Genomic DNA, 14,185 nt, shown 5'->3' with positions numbered 1-14,185 from the left:
CTGTGTTTCTATGAGACAGGGTCTAGTGTAATATAAACAGAGTCATGGTCTAGTGTAATATAAACAGAGACAGAAACGGAGACACTTCCTGAATTGATTCAAATTTAAATTGAAACCAGGTTTGCAGGCGTGATGCTCTATTCACACATCGAAGGTGAGAGATGCTGTGGGACACACGCTAAGCCCAGTCGCTGAAAGTGATTAACAGACTGGGTTTTGTGTTCAGTGATCCCGGGCGTGTTACCGATACCTTCGCTGGATACCAAGGCTAGGAGAGGCACTCTGGAAGGTATGGGGAAGTGGGACTTTTCCCTGAGAGTAACTGAAGGTCTGAGAACTGAAATAATCTCGAGTTAGAAAGGAGAAAAGGCCCAAAAATGGAGCAGTCGGTAACAGGACATCAATTAGTCTCCTCTTATCTTGGAGACATCAAATATCCACACTGTGTTATTTGAAATATCAAAATATTAAACTCCAGCCCAGTTATAGGGGTTATTAACATCAGCAGAAAAAAACTCCAACTGACAGAATGAACACGATTCAGTCCGGGATGTGATTAACAGCAGCAATAAGCAGAATCCAAATCTTGCATCACTTGTGAACTCGCTGGTGTCTCAGCAAGGTGAATGACTGAGTGAATACCTTCCCACACATAGAGCAGGTGAACGGCCTCTCGCCAGTGTGAACTCGCTGGTGTCTTAGCAGATGTGATGACCGAGTAAATCCCATCCCACACTCAGAGCAGGTGAACGGCCTCTCCCCAGTGTGAACTCGCTGGTGTGCTAGCAGGTTGAATGAGTTAGAGAATCCCTTCCCACACTCGGAGCAGGTGAATGGTCTCTCCCCAATGTGAACTCGCTGGTGTCTCAGCAGGGTGGAAGACTGAGTGAATCCCTTTCCACACTCAGGGCAGGTGAACGGCTTCTCACCGGTGTGGACTTGATGATGTGTCAGCAGGTTGGATGACCGAGTGAATCCCTTCCCACACTCAGAGCAGGTAAACGGCCTCTCCCCAGTGTGAACTCGCTGGTGTGTCAGCAGGGTGGATGACTGAGTGAATCCCTTCCCACACTCAGAGCAGGTGAATGGTCTCTCCCCAGTGTGAACTCGCTGATGTTTCAGCAGGTCGGATGACCGAGTGAACCCCTTCCCACACGTGGAGCAGATGAATGGCCTCTCCCCAGTGTGAACTCGCTGGTGTATCAGCAGTTGGGATGACTGAGTGAATCCCTTCCCACACACGGAGCAGGTGAACGGCCTCTCCATGGTGTGACTGCGCTTGTGTATTTCGAGATTGAAAGATCGGCTGAAGCCTTGTCCACACACAGAACACGCGTAGTTTTCCCCCCACTGTGAACGGTGCTTTCTGCTTCTATATTCAAATGCCGATGATATTCTGGTCCTGATTAATCAAATGACTCCATTAGATCTTGATGTGATGTTTGGTTTGAGCTTCCAGTCTACAAATCCTCCCATTTTAACACACTGTAAAATGAATTACAAACAGGAAAAGGGGAGGGTGAGAGAGAAAAACACAAAGGCAGGTTGTGAAATTGAGCTGAACTAATCTGGTTATTTGTGCGGCTGGCATCAATAAAAAGTGACCATGAAAGCTGCTGTATTGTCATTAATACCCTACTGGTCACTAATGTCCTTCAGGGAAGGGAACCTACCACCCGGTCTGGGTCTACACAAGACTCTGGTCTCCATGGGAGGGGAGAGCGAGGTGGGCGGGGCAAAATGGAGGGATTTTATACAGCTGCAACTTTACCAGAACTTTGACAGAACCTCCAAAACCTGCGACCTCCAGATGGATGGACCAGGACAGCAGGTGCATGGAAAAACCATCACCACCAAGTTCCCCTCTCTGTCTCACACCACCCTGACATGGATATATATCGTTTTTCCTTCATCGTCACTGGGTGAAAGTCCTGGAACTCCTTTCCTGACATTCATAGAATCACAGAAATTTACAGCACGGAAGGAGGCCATTTCAGCCCATCGTGTCCATGCCGGCCAAACAAGAGCTATCCAGCCTAATCCCACTTTCCAGCTCTTGGTCCATAGCCCTGTAGGTTACGGCACTTTAAGTGCACATCCAATTATTTTTTAAATGTGGTGAGGTTTCTACCTCTACCACCCTTTCAGGCAGCGAGTTCCAGACCCCAGTAAAGAAATTTGCTCTCGTATCTCCTCTATACCTCCCCCCAATTACTTTAAATCTGTGCCCCCTGGTTGTTGACCCCTCTGCCAAGGGAAACAGGTCCTTCCTATTGACTCTATCCAGGCCCCTCATAATTTTATACACCTCAATCAGGTCTCCCCTCAGCCTCCTTTGTTCCAAAGAAAACAGACCCAGCATCTCCAATCTTTCCTCATAACCAAAATTCTCCAGTCTACGCAACATTCTTGTAAATCTCCTCTGCACCTTTCCAGTGCAATTACATCTTTCCTGTAATGTGGTGACCAGAACTGCACATAGTACTCCAGCTGCAGCCTAGCCAGTGTTTTTTACAGTTCAAGCATAACCTCCTTGCTCTTGTATTCCATGCTTCGATTAATAAAGGTAAGTATTCCATATGTCTTTTTAACCACCTTATCTACCTGGCCTGCTCCCTTCAGGAATCTGTGGACATGCACTCCAAGGTCCCTTTGTTCCTTTACACTTTTCAGTGTCGTACCATTTAATGTGTATCCCCTTGCCTTGTTAGACCTCCCCAAATGCGTTACCTCACACGTATCTGGATTGAATTCCATTGGTTCCTGTTCCGCCCACCTGACCAGTACATTGATATCTTCCTGCAATCCGCAGCTTTCTTCTTCATTATCAACCACACAGCCTATTTTTGTATCATCTGCAAACTTCTTAATCATACCTCCAACATTCAAGTGCAAGTCATTGATATATACCATAAAAAGCAAGGGATCCAGCACTGAGCCCTGCGGAACGCCACTGGATACAGCCGTCCAGTCAAAAAAACACCCATCAACCATAATCCTTTGCTTCTTGCCTCTGAGCCAATTTTGCACGTAACTTGCCACTTCGCCCTGGATTCCATGGGCAATTACTTTCGTGACCAGTCTGCCTGGATCTCATGGGCTATTACTTTCGTGACCAGTCTGCCATGTGGGACCTTATCAAAAGCTTTGCTAAAATGCACATACACTATATTATACGCACTGCCCTCACCTACCCTCCTCGAAAAATTCATTGTGGGAGCACGTTCAGCACATGGACTGCAGCTGTTCGAGGTGGTGGCTCACCATCACCTTCTCAACGGGAAACTGGGAATTGGCAATATATGCTGGCCTTGCTAGCAATGCCCACATCGAATGAATTAAAAAAATCTGTATATATGTAAAATGGACTAAAGGTCTCGACAGAAATACTTGTTCCTAAAACAATACTCTTTTATATTGTGTGGACAGTGTCTGTTTAACAATCTAATCTCCCCCAGAACCCAACACCCCGACAGTCCCACATGGGGAATTGTTGGTCCCACTGGGCCCAGAAATACTGGGGGTTAAACCCAGCAGCTTCTCCTCCATCCCCACTCCAGCTCAAACAGACCCACACAGGAGGCCCGGGACCAACTTCCACATCCAGCGCCCACCCCGATAGTGGCGGCCCGGAATTGCTGGGCCTGCTGTATAAATGCAAGTTGTTGTTGTCCTTGTGTGGGGGAGGCTCTCGCTGTCCCAGGGTTTCCTGGTATCGGGGCCCTGGCCACACGTCCGCCGGCTCTGACTCGGGGTCTGAGACCCGCACTTGGTGTTGCTGAGGCCGCGTTCGCTCTGCTCAGTCTCCCGGAGCCGCACCAGGCATGCTTGCTGCAGGAAGGCGGTCCCAAGGGACCAGCCCTTCCCGAGAGCCTGCGTGCTGCCCCCCTACTGATGGAGATAGGGCGTATTCCAATGTACGGAGCACTCTGGGTAAGAGCATCCGCCATTTTCTGCATTGTGTTTCCCTGGAGTTCCTATTCTGAGTTTCAGACACTCAATGCCAAGTGGACCAGGCGTTTAAAGATCATTCATTTCCCTCGTCCCATGTTGCTGTTAATTTAAGGTACAGAGATTGGTTTCCCTCACTATGCATCTGTTTGTGATATTTAGAGAAGGAAAGACTTGTATTTATAGAGCACCTTTCATGGCCATCTGGACGTCCCAAATGCTTTACAGCCAAGGAAGTACTTTTTGAAGTGTAGTCACAGTTGTAATGTAAGAAATGCGGCAGTCATTTTATGCACAACAAGATCCCATTAACAGCAATGTGATGATGGCCAGATAATGTTTATTTAGTGATGTTGATTAATGGATGAATAAGAACATAAAAACATAACAAATAGGAGCAGGCTAATCAAAGTTTTGGCCAGGACACAGGGATATACTTGCTTTGGAGGCAGTTCAGAGAAGGTTCACTAGGTTGATTCCGGAGATGTGGGGGTTGATTTATGAAGAAAGGTTGAGTAGGTTGAGTCTCCACCTCTCATTCTTCTCAATTCCAGTGAGGTAATCTTATTGAAACGTATAAGATTATGAGGGGGCTTGACAGGATGGATGCAGAGAGGATGTTTCCACTGATAGGGGAGACTAGAACTAGAGGACATGATCTTAGAATAAGGGGCCGCCCATTTAAAACTGAGATGAGGAGAAATTTCTTCTCTCAGAGGGTTGTGGATTTGTGGAATTCGATGCCTCAGAGAGCTGTGGAAGCTGGGACAGTGAATAAATTTAAGACAGAAATAGACAATTTCTTAAACGTTAAGGGAATAAGGGGTTATGGAGAGCGGGCAGGGAAGTGGAGCTGAGTCCATGATCGGATCAGCCATGATCTTGTTGAATGGTGGGGCAGGCCTGAGGGGCCGTACGGCCTACTCCTGCTCCTATTTCTTATGTTCTGATAACTCCCCTGCTCTTCTTCGAAGTAGATCTTTTACCTCCACCTGAGCAAGCACATGGGACTTCAGTTTAACGTCTTATCAGCACCTCCGACAGTGCAGCGCTCCCTCAGCCTAGATTTTTGTGCTGACATCTCTGGAGTGGGACTTAAACCAACAACCCTTCTGACTCAGGCGAAGGTGTTACCAACTGAGCCACAGACTGACACATGGACAATGTCACACCTTTCTGCACCTTTAGTAGTTAAAGTAACATCCTTCCTATTAATACTGAGTCACATTCTCTGGGGAGACTGCTTTCTATTTTGGTGGCTTCAGCCTTTAAAATTCTCATCCTCCAGCCTTGCAACCCTCTGGGACCCTGCGCTCCTCTAACTCCGGCCTCTTGTGCAACTCCCACTTCCCTCGCTCCACCATTTCCGGCTGTATCTTCAATTGCCGAGGCCCTTAGATCTTTGGCCAAGCTTTTGGTCACCTGTCCTAATGTCTCCTTCTTTGGCTCGATGTCAGTATTTGACTGATTACACTCTTGTGTACATCATAACTCTTCCCTCTAACACCATGGATCGGAGCTTGTTGCTTTCGTCTGGATTGCCGGTAAGACCTGGATGGCTCCCAGAATATCCCGGTGACCAGGACTACATGCAGCATACCAAGTGCAATGTGACCAGGCAGCTTCGGCATTACCTCTGGGTATTGGAACTGAACTGATTTGACAATATGATCCAACATGCTACTTCCTTTGTTTATTGATGAGCCACACCTTTTAGGATTGATGAGTGGTGACTCAACTAACACTCTTCCCACTTGTCGAGTTCTTTCACACACATTTCTATTTTTCCCTGAGTTTTCTATAGAGTTTCATCTGCCATTTCATTCTTTGAAAACTTCCTTTGTAAGATCCTAGTTGCCTCATCTGAATTCACATTCTTTCCTAGCTTGGTGTCGTCTCCAAATTTAACTTTTATATTATGATTATGAGTCAAGGTCACTTTTGTCGACCAAGACCGGGAGGGATTTCCAGCATGGACCCCTGGGGTAACCCACTCAGTATTCTCCCTTTGCAACCTAGCTTCACATCGACAGTAATTAATCAAGATGATGTTTCACCGTGTAAACTACTGACCTTAGTTTGTAAAGAAGTCTCTCAAGCAATACTTTATCAAAGGCCTTTGGATGTCCAGGTACAATGCTCCATTTAATTTGGGATATGCCCCGATTAACTTGGATTATCTAAAAAGAAGGTTTAAGAAGTTGTTTATACAAGATCTGTCTATTAAATCTGATTCTCTCTCCACAGATGCTGTCTGACCTGCTGAGTATTTCCTGTTTTTATTTATAATAGAGAAGGTTGGCGGGAGCAGGGTTGGGAGATTAATAAACTGCGGGTAGCCGCGCCGCACAGTTTATAAAGCCGGAGAACGGCCTAAGGGCTCAAATGTGATCCAGCGGCCCGATCTGTGTTCTGCCAGACGGCGGCTGTGAGGCCTTTTCTCGGTGAAAGGCCCGGGTTACGCGCCAGCATCTTGGTGGAGGAAAGATAGAATGATTCCCCGTGCAGCACGGCACATGCGCGGCCATCTTGGTGCAGGAGCAGTAGAGTGGGTGGGGCTTCAGGGTTCCAGTGACCAAGAGAGAAAATCATTGACTGATCGATTTTATTCTCACTCTGCACACAGCAGGTGTAAAACTGAACCCAACCAGAGCAGAGGGAGAGAGAAAACTGGGAGTGGAGGAAAGAAATGTTGGAGATGTGCGATGGGTCTGGATTTCAGCACAGGGAGGAGGGAGAGTGTGTGGGACAGGGATTTACAGCTTGAGGGGAACGAGAGAGGAAAGAATGTTCCATAGCAACTAGAATTGTCTGTTCTGAATTTCTGTCCTGTACTTACAGTGCTGACTTTTGTAGAATCCTTTTACAGGATGTTAGGAGAGGATTTACAGACGGGAATCTTAACCCAAACATCACGTCAATATCTGACAGTCACTCGATTCACCAGGACCTGAATATCATTGGCCTTTGAATGTGAAAGGACAATTGATTGTCTGTTCTGTCTGTGGGAAAAGATTTCAAACATCAGTGTGACTGACAAAGCACCGAGACACACACACCCGAGTGAGAGTGTTCCAGTGCATTGACTGTGGAAAGAGCTTTAACCAGTTACACAGCCTGAAAAAACATTGTTCCATTCACAGCGGGGAGACACTGTACACTTGTTCTGTGTGTGGACGAGGCTTCAACTGATCGTCCAACCTGGAGAGACACAAGAACACCCGCACCACGGAGAAACCGTGGGAATGTGGGAAGGGATTCAATTATCTGTCTGATCTGGAAATTCATTGACGCAGTCACACTGGGGAGAGGCCGTTCACCTGCCCAGTGTGTGAGAAGGAATTCACTCGGCCATTTCACCTCACTGAACACAAGTGAGTTCACACTGATAAGAGACTTTTTAAATGCTCTGACTGTGAGAAGAGCTTTAAAAGCAGAAATAATCTGCTTGCACACCAACACACTCACACTGGGGAGAGGCTGTTCAACTGCCCCGTGTGTGGGAAGAGATTCACTCAGTTATCCACCTTGCGGAAATACCAGCGAGTTCACACTGGGGAAAGAGCTTTTAAATGCTCAGATGAGCTGAGTAAACACCAGCTTATTCACACTGATAAAAGATCATTCAGGTGCTCGCACTGTGGGAAGAGCTTCAGGCAGTCATCAACCCTCATTGTACACCAGTGGAGGCATACAACTCCAGGAGCATGGCGAGCTGGTGCAGGAGGGCGACGGCAGCGAAGAGTGACATCATCAAGGTCCAGGTCAGTGATTGGAGCGTGGGCAGATACAGCAGGAGCGGCGAGGTCGGGGTGAAGGAGTGGCAAGAGACTGTAGAGGGATGTGATCAGGGCCCAAGGGGAGGAGTGAGTTCGGGGCCAGGGGCAGCACGGACCAGCCCACACTACAATATGTGTGCATACTAGGTCCGTGCAGCAGAGCTGGTCTCCAGTCGTCTTGGGTAATCCTTGTCACTGGAACAAGACCTAGCTGTCAAGCCCATGTTGTGGCTGGTGTGCAACAGCCACCACACGTTAAAAAAATCCACGCACAGGCATCTTCCACCTTAAGGATGTAGTTCGGGTGCTTCATTAAAACACCTGTGAACTCATCCTTTTTTTGGCATGGAAGCAAGTCATCCTCGTTTCGAGGAACCGCCTATGATGATGCTGACACCAGTGAGTTCACACTGGGGAGAGGCTGTTCACCTGCTCTGTGTGTCGGAAGGGATTCACTCAGTCATCCTACCTCACTGAACACAGGCGAGTTCACCGTGATAATAGACCGTTTAAATGTTCTGACTGTGAAAAGAACTTCAAAAGGTCACAAGATCTGCGGAACCACCAGCGAGTTCACACTGGGAGAGGCCGTTCACCTGCTCAGTGTGTGCGAAGGGATTCACTCGATCATCCCGCCTTCTGATCCAGTGAGTTCACATGTGACTGCAGGGGTTGGATTCTGCTGTTAACCACATCCAGGACTGAACCATGTTCATTCTGGCAGTTGGAGTTTGTTTCTGCTGATGTTAATAACTTTTATAGCTGGGCTAGTTTAATATTCTGTTCAAATGGCAAATAAATCAGCTTTCCTTCAAACACGAGATAAGAGGAGACTAATTAATGCCTCTTACTGACTCTTCCATTTTTGGGCATTTTCTCCTTTCTAGCTCTAGACTATTTCAGTTTTGATACCTTCGGTTACTCTCATGGACAAGTCCCAGCTTCCCATACCTTCCAGAGCTTTGGTATCCCGGGACGGTATGGGTAACACGCCCGGGATCACTAAACACAAAACCCAGTCTGTTAATCACTTTCAGTTACTGTACTTTGCATGTGCCCCACAGCCCTTTTAGCTGCTTCTTTTAGTGAGTTCCTAGTTCTAGTTAACCCTCCCCTGACAAGCAGAAGCTCACCTTGTGACGCATTCCTTCCACCTGCAGTTCATTGTAAAATCTCGGCAATACCGACAGGCCAAACACTGTTTTATCCACTCAATCTGCCCAAGCACACCGGATACAAAGTGACTAATTCGATAACACCTGGAGGCAAACTCAGCTCTCGGGAGATTTTAAAAGGGCACTGCACAGATACACTGTGCACAGCTCTGGTCTCCGTATCACAAAAAGGCAAGAGAGACAGTGGGGAAAGTGCAACAAAAGATTCACAAGGATGATACCGGAACCAAGAGATTATAATCAGGAAAGGCTGAACAAGCTGGGAGACGGCTGAGGGGTGACCTGATGGAGATCTTTAAGATGTTTTCACTTGTGGGGGAATCCAAAACTAGGGGTCATAAATATAAGATAGTCATTAATAAATCCAATAGGGAACTCGGGAGAAATGTCTTTACGCAGAGAGTGCTAAGAATGTGGAGGAGTTGAGGCAAGTAGCATAGATGCATAGTTTAAAGGGAAGCTAGATAAACACAAGAGGGAGAAAGGAATAAAAGGCTATGCTGATAGGGTTAGATGAAGTGGGGTGGGAGGAGGCTTGTGTGGATCATAAACACTGACATAGACCAGTTGGGCCGAATGGCCTGTTTCTGTGCTGTAAATTCTCTGTAATCTCTCCCACCTTCCATGTGTGAATAGAGCATCACGCCTGCAAACCTGTTTAAATTTGCCCTTTCCCGGGGATTTCCCCGAGCATGTGCTGGGGCCCAGTGGGCTTTCACTGCCCCGGGATATTTCCGGGTGTGTCTGCACTGCCCTTGGAATTCCCAAACATTGCCCCCTGGGTGTGGTTTCTTCCCATTGTCCCATTGCTTGTTCCCTTCCCTGTGTTCACCTCCAGCCCTTGAACCTGAATCAGGTGTAAGAAGGACACCCTCTGTATAAAGAGACACCTTGTGTTTTCTCCCACCACTCAAATCCCTCTTATTCCTCAATTCTAACCAGAGAGTATCCGCTGAGTGCTTCCCCCGCACCAATATCCTCTCTCTCTCATGTTGCAATAGTACCTTTAATCAATAAAGATATTCCCCCCATCTCTTACAGTTTCCCTATCCTTTCTAAAGACCTTATAACCTGGAATATGTAACTCTCAACCGTGACCAGCTTGCAGCCATGTCTCAGTAATGGCCACCATGTTGTACCCTCTACGCTGTGTTTGAGCCTCCAATTCACACCATTTATTTCTTGTACTCTGTCGTTAGTATATAAAACTCTATTTGGGCAAGAGACCCTAACCTGTCCCTCTGCCCTGAAGCTGTCTTTCTCTCTCCGTTTAACTTAACACCTTTCTTATTTGTCACCCATACTGCAACTGCTTCAGTTATTGTAGTATTCCCTTCACCCGGAGAATCTATATCACGGTTTGTGAGTGAACTCTGCTCTTATCCCTTTTTTATATTTAAACTATGATTTCTAGTAGTGTAAAGTCCTTTTACCTTCCTAATTACCCTTTCCGCTCGGATCTTGGTCCCAGCCTGTCCCAACGATACAGCTCCCTCCTGTTCCAGTACTGGTGCCAGTCTCATAAGAAGTAGGAGCAGGAGTCAGCCACTTGGCTCCTCGAGCCTGCTCCGCCATTCAATAAGATCATGGCTGATCTGATCCTGGCCTCAACTCCACTTCCCCACCCGCTCCTCATAACCCTTCACTCCCTTATCTTTCAAAAATCTGTCTATTTCCACCTTAAATACATTCAATGATCCAGCCTCCACAGCTCTCTGGGGCAGAGAATTCCAAAGCTTCATGACCCTCAGAGAAGGAATTCCTCCTTATTTCCCTTTTAAATGAGCGACCCCTTATTCTGAAACTATGCCCCCTAGTGCTCGATTCCCCCACGAGGGGAAACATCCTCTCTGTATCTACCCTGTCAAGCCCTCTCAGAATCTTATACGTTTTAAAAAGATCACCTCTCATTCTTCTCAACTCCAATGCATATAGGCTGAACCTGCTCAACCTTTCTTCATATGACAACCCCTTCATCTCAGGAATCAACCTCGCTAACCTTCTCTGAACTGCCTCCAAGTATATCCCTCCTTAAATAAGGAGACCAAAACTGTACGCAGTATTATCGGTGTGGTCTTACAGTTGTAGCAGGACTTCCCTACTTTTATACTCCATCCCCTTGCAATAAAGGCCAACATTCCATTTGCCTTCCTGATCACTTGCTGTACCTGGGAGTGTTGGATGGGACAGTGTAGAGGGTGCTTTACTCTGTATCTAACTCATGTTGTGCCTGGCCTGGGAATGTCTGGTGGAACCCCCGAGAGTGCTTCACTGGGCTGTTTAGAGAGAGATTTACCCTTTATCTAAATTATGCTGTACCTGCCCTGGGAGTGTTTGTTGGGACAGTGTAGAGGGAGCTTTACTCTGTACCTAACCCATGCTGTACCTGCCCTAGGAGTGTTTGTTGGGACAGTGTAAAGGGAGCTTTACTCTGCAACTAACCCATGCTGTACCTGCCCTAGGAGTGTTTGATGGGACAGTGTAGAGGGAGCTTTACTCTGTAACTAACCCATGCTGTACCTGCCCTAGGAGTGTTTGTTGGGACAGTGTAGAGGGAGCTTTACTCTGCAACTAACCCATGCTGTACCTGCCCTAGGAGTGTTTGATGGGACAGTGTAGAGGGAGCTTTACTCTGCAACTAACCCATGCTGTACCTGCCATAGGAGTGTTTGATGGGACAGTGGAGAGGGAGCTTTACTCTGTATCTAACCCACGCTGTAACTGGCATCTAGGAAGGCGCTGAACACCTCGAGTTTCTTCGCCGAGAGCAAGCTGAAGCCAAGTGTTGACAGTGGAAGGAGCGCAGGGCAACCCAGGCACCCCACCCACCCATTCTTCAACCACCCTCTGCCCCATCTGTGACAGGGACTGTAGGTCCCGCATTGGACGCTTCAGTCACCTGAGAACTCATTTTTAGTGTGGAAGCAGTTCATCCTCGACTCCGAGGGACTGCCTGTGATGATGACATGATGATCTAACCCGTGCTGTACCTGCCCTTGGTCTGTTTACGGGCAATGTAGAGGGAGATTTAGTCTGTATCTAACCCGTGCTGTACCTGCCCTAGGATTGTTTAATGGGCAATATAGAGGGAGATTTACTGTGAATCTAATTTGTGCTGTCATCATCATCATCATGGGCAGTCCCTCAGAATCGAGGACGACTTGCTTCCACTCTTAGCATGGGTTCTTAGGTGGCTGTACAGTCCAATACGAGGACCACAGTCTCTGTCACAGGCGGGACAGACAGTGGTTGAGGGGAAGAGTGGGCAGGGAGCCTGGTTTGCCGCACACTCTTTCCGCTGCCTGCGCTTGGTTTCTGCATGCTCTCGGCTACGAAACTTGAGGAGCTCAGCGCCCTCCCGGATGCACTTCCTCCACTTCGGGTGGTCTTTAGCCAGGGAAACCCAGGTGTCAGTGGGGATGTCGCACTTTATCAGGGAGGCTTTGAGGGTGTCCTTGTAACCTTTCCTCTGCCCGCCATTGGTTCGTTTGCCGTGGACGAGTTCCGGGTAGAGCGCTTGCTTTGGGAATCTCGTGTCTAGCATAGAAACATAGAAAATAGGTGCAGGAGTAGGCCATTCGGCCCTTCCAGCCTGCACCGCCATTCAATGAGTTCATGGCTGAACATGCAACTTCAGTACCCCATTCCTGCCTTCTCGCCATACCCCTTGATCCCCCTAGTAGTAAGGACTTCATCTAACTCCCTTTTGAATATATTTAGTGAATTGGCCTCAACAACTTTCTGTGGTAGAGAATTCCACAGGTTCACCACTCTCTGGGTGAAGAAGTTTCTCCTCATCTCGGTCCTAAATGGCTTACCCCTTATCCTTAGACTGTGACCCCTGGTTCTGGACTTCCCCCATTGGGAACATTCTTCCTGCATCTAACCTGTCTAAACCCATCAGAATTTTAAACGTTTCTATGAGGTTCCCTCTCATTCTTCTGAACTCCAGTGAATACAAGCCCAGTTGATCCAGTCTTTCTTGATAGGTCAGTCCCACCATCCCGGGAATCAGTTTGGTGAATCTTCACTGCACTCCCTCAATAGCAAGAATGTCCTTCCTCAGGTTAGGAGACCAAAACTGTACACAATACTCCAGGTGTGGCCTCCCCAAGGCCCTGTACAACTGGAGCAACACCCCCCTGCCCCTGTACTCAAGTCCCCTCGCTATGAAGGCCAACATGCCATTTGCTTTCTTAACCGCCTGCTGTACCTGCATGCCAACCTTCAATGACTGATGTACCATGACACTCGGGTCTCGTTGCACCTCCCCTTTTCCTAATCTGTCACAATTCAGATAATAGTCTGTCTCTCTGTTTTTACCACCAAAGTGGATAACCTCACATTTATCCACATTATACTTCATCTGCCATGGATTTGCCCACTCACCTAACCTATCCAAGTTGCTCTGCAGCCTCAAAGCATCCTCCTCGCAGCTCACACTGCCACCCAACTTAGTGTCATCCGCAAATTTGGAGATACTACATTTAATCCCCTCGTCTAAATCATTAATGTACAGTGTAAACAGCTGGGGCCCCAGCACAGAACCTTGCGGTACCCCACTAGTCACTGCCTGCCATTCTGAAACGTCCCCATTTACTCCTACTCTTTTCTTCCTGTCTGACAACCAGTTCTCAATCCATGTCAGCACACTACCCCCAATCCCATGTGCTTTAACTTTGCACATTAATCTCTTGTGTGGGACCTTGTCGAAAGCCTTCTGAAAGTCCAAATATACCACATCCACGGGTTCTCCCTTGTCCACTCTACTTGAAACATCCTCAAAAAATTCCAGAAGATTTGTCAAGCATGATTTCCCTTTCACAAATCCATGCTGACTTGGACCTATCATGTCACCTCTTTCCAAATGCACTGCTATGACATCCTTAATAATTGATTCCATCATTTTACCCACTACCGATGTCAGGCTGACCGGTCTATAATTCCCTGTTTTGTCTCTCCCTCCTTTTTTAAAAAGTGGGGTTACATGCGAACTAGGTGGCCTGCCCAGCGGAGCTAATCAAGTGTGGTCAGTGCTTCGATGCTGGGGATGTTGACCTGGACGAGGACGCTAATGTTTGTGCGTCTGTCCTCCCAGGGGATTTGTAGGATCTTGGAGACATCGTTGGTGGTATATCTCCAGCCACTTGAGGTGTCTACTGTACATGGTCCACGTCTCTGAGCCATACAGGAGGTCGGGTATTACTACGACCCTGTAGACCATGAGCTTGGTGACAGTTTTGAGGGCCTGGTCTTCAAACACTCTTTTCCTCAGGCGGC

General features: G+C 47.6%; 1 pseudogene; it reads right to left on the bottom strand.

The window, feature by feature from the left end:
• Window positions 1-14,185, bottom strand: part of LOC139274081 (zinc finger protein 420-like) — a 44,530-nt pseudogene that overhangs the window by 21,983 nt on the left and 8,362 nt on the right.

Source organism: Pristiophorus japonicus, chromosome 9 (genome assembly GCF_044704955.1).
Source record: "Pristiophorus japonicus isolate sPriJap1 chromosome 9, sPriJap1.hap1, whole genome shotgun sequence".
Lineage (NCBI taxonomy): Eukaryota > Metazoa > Chordata > Chondrichthyes > Pristiophoridae > Pristiophorus > Pristiophorus japonicus.
The sequence above is the reverse complement of the archived record's forward strand: the minus strand, read 5'-3'. Positions and strand labels throughout refer to the sequence as shown.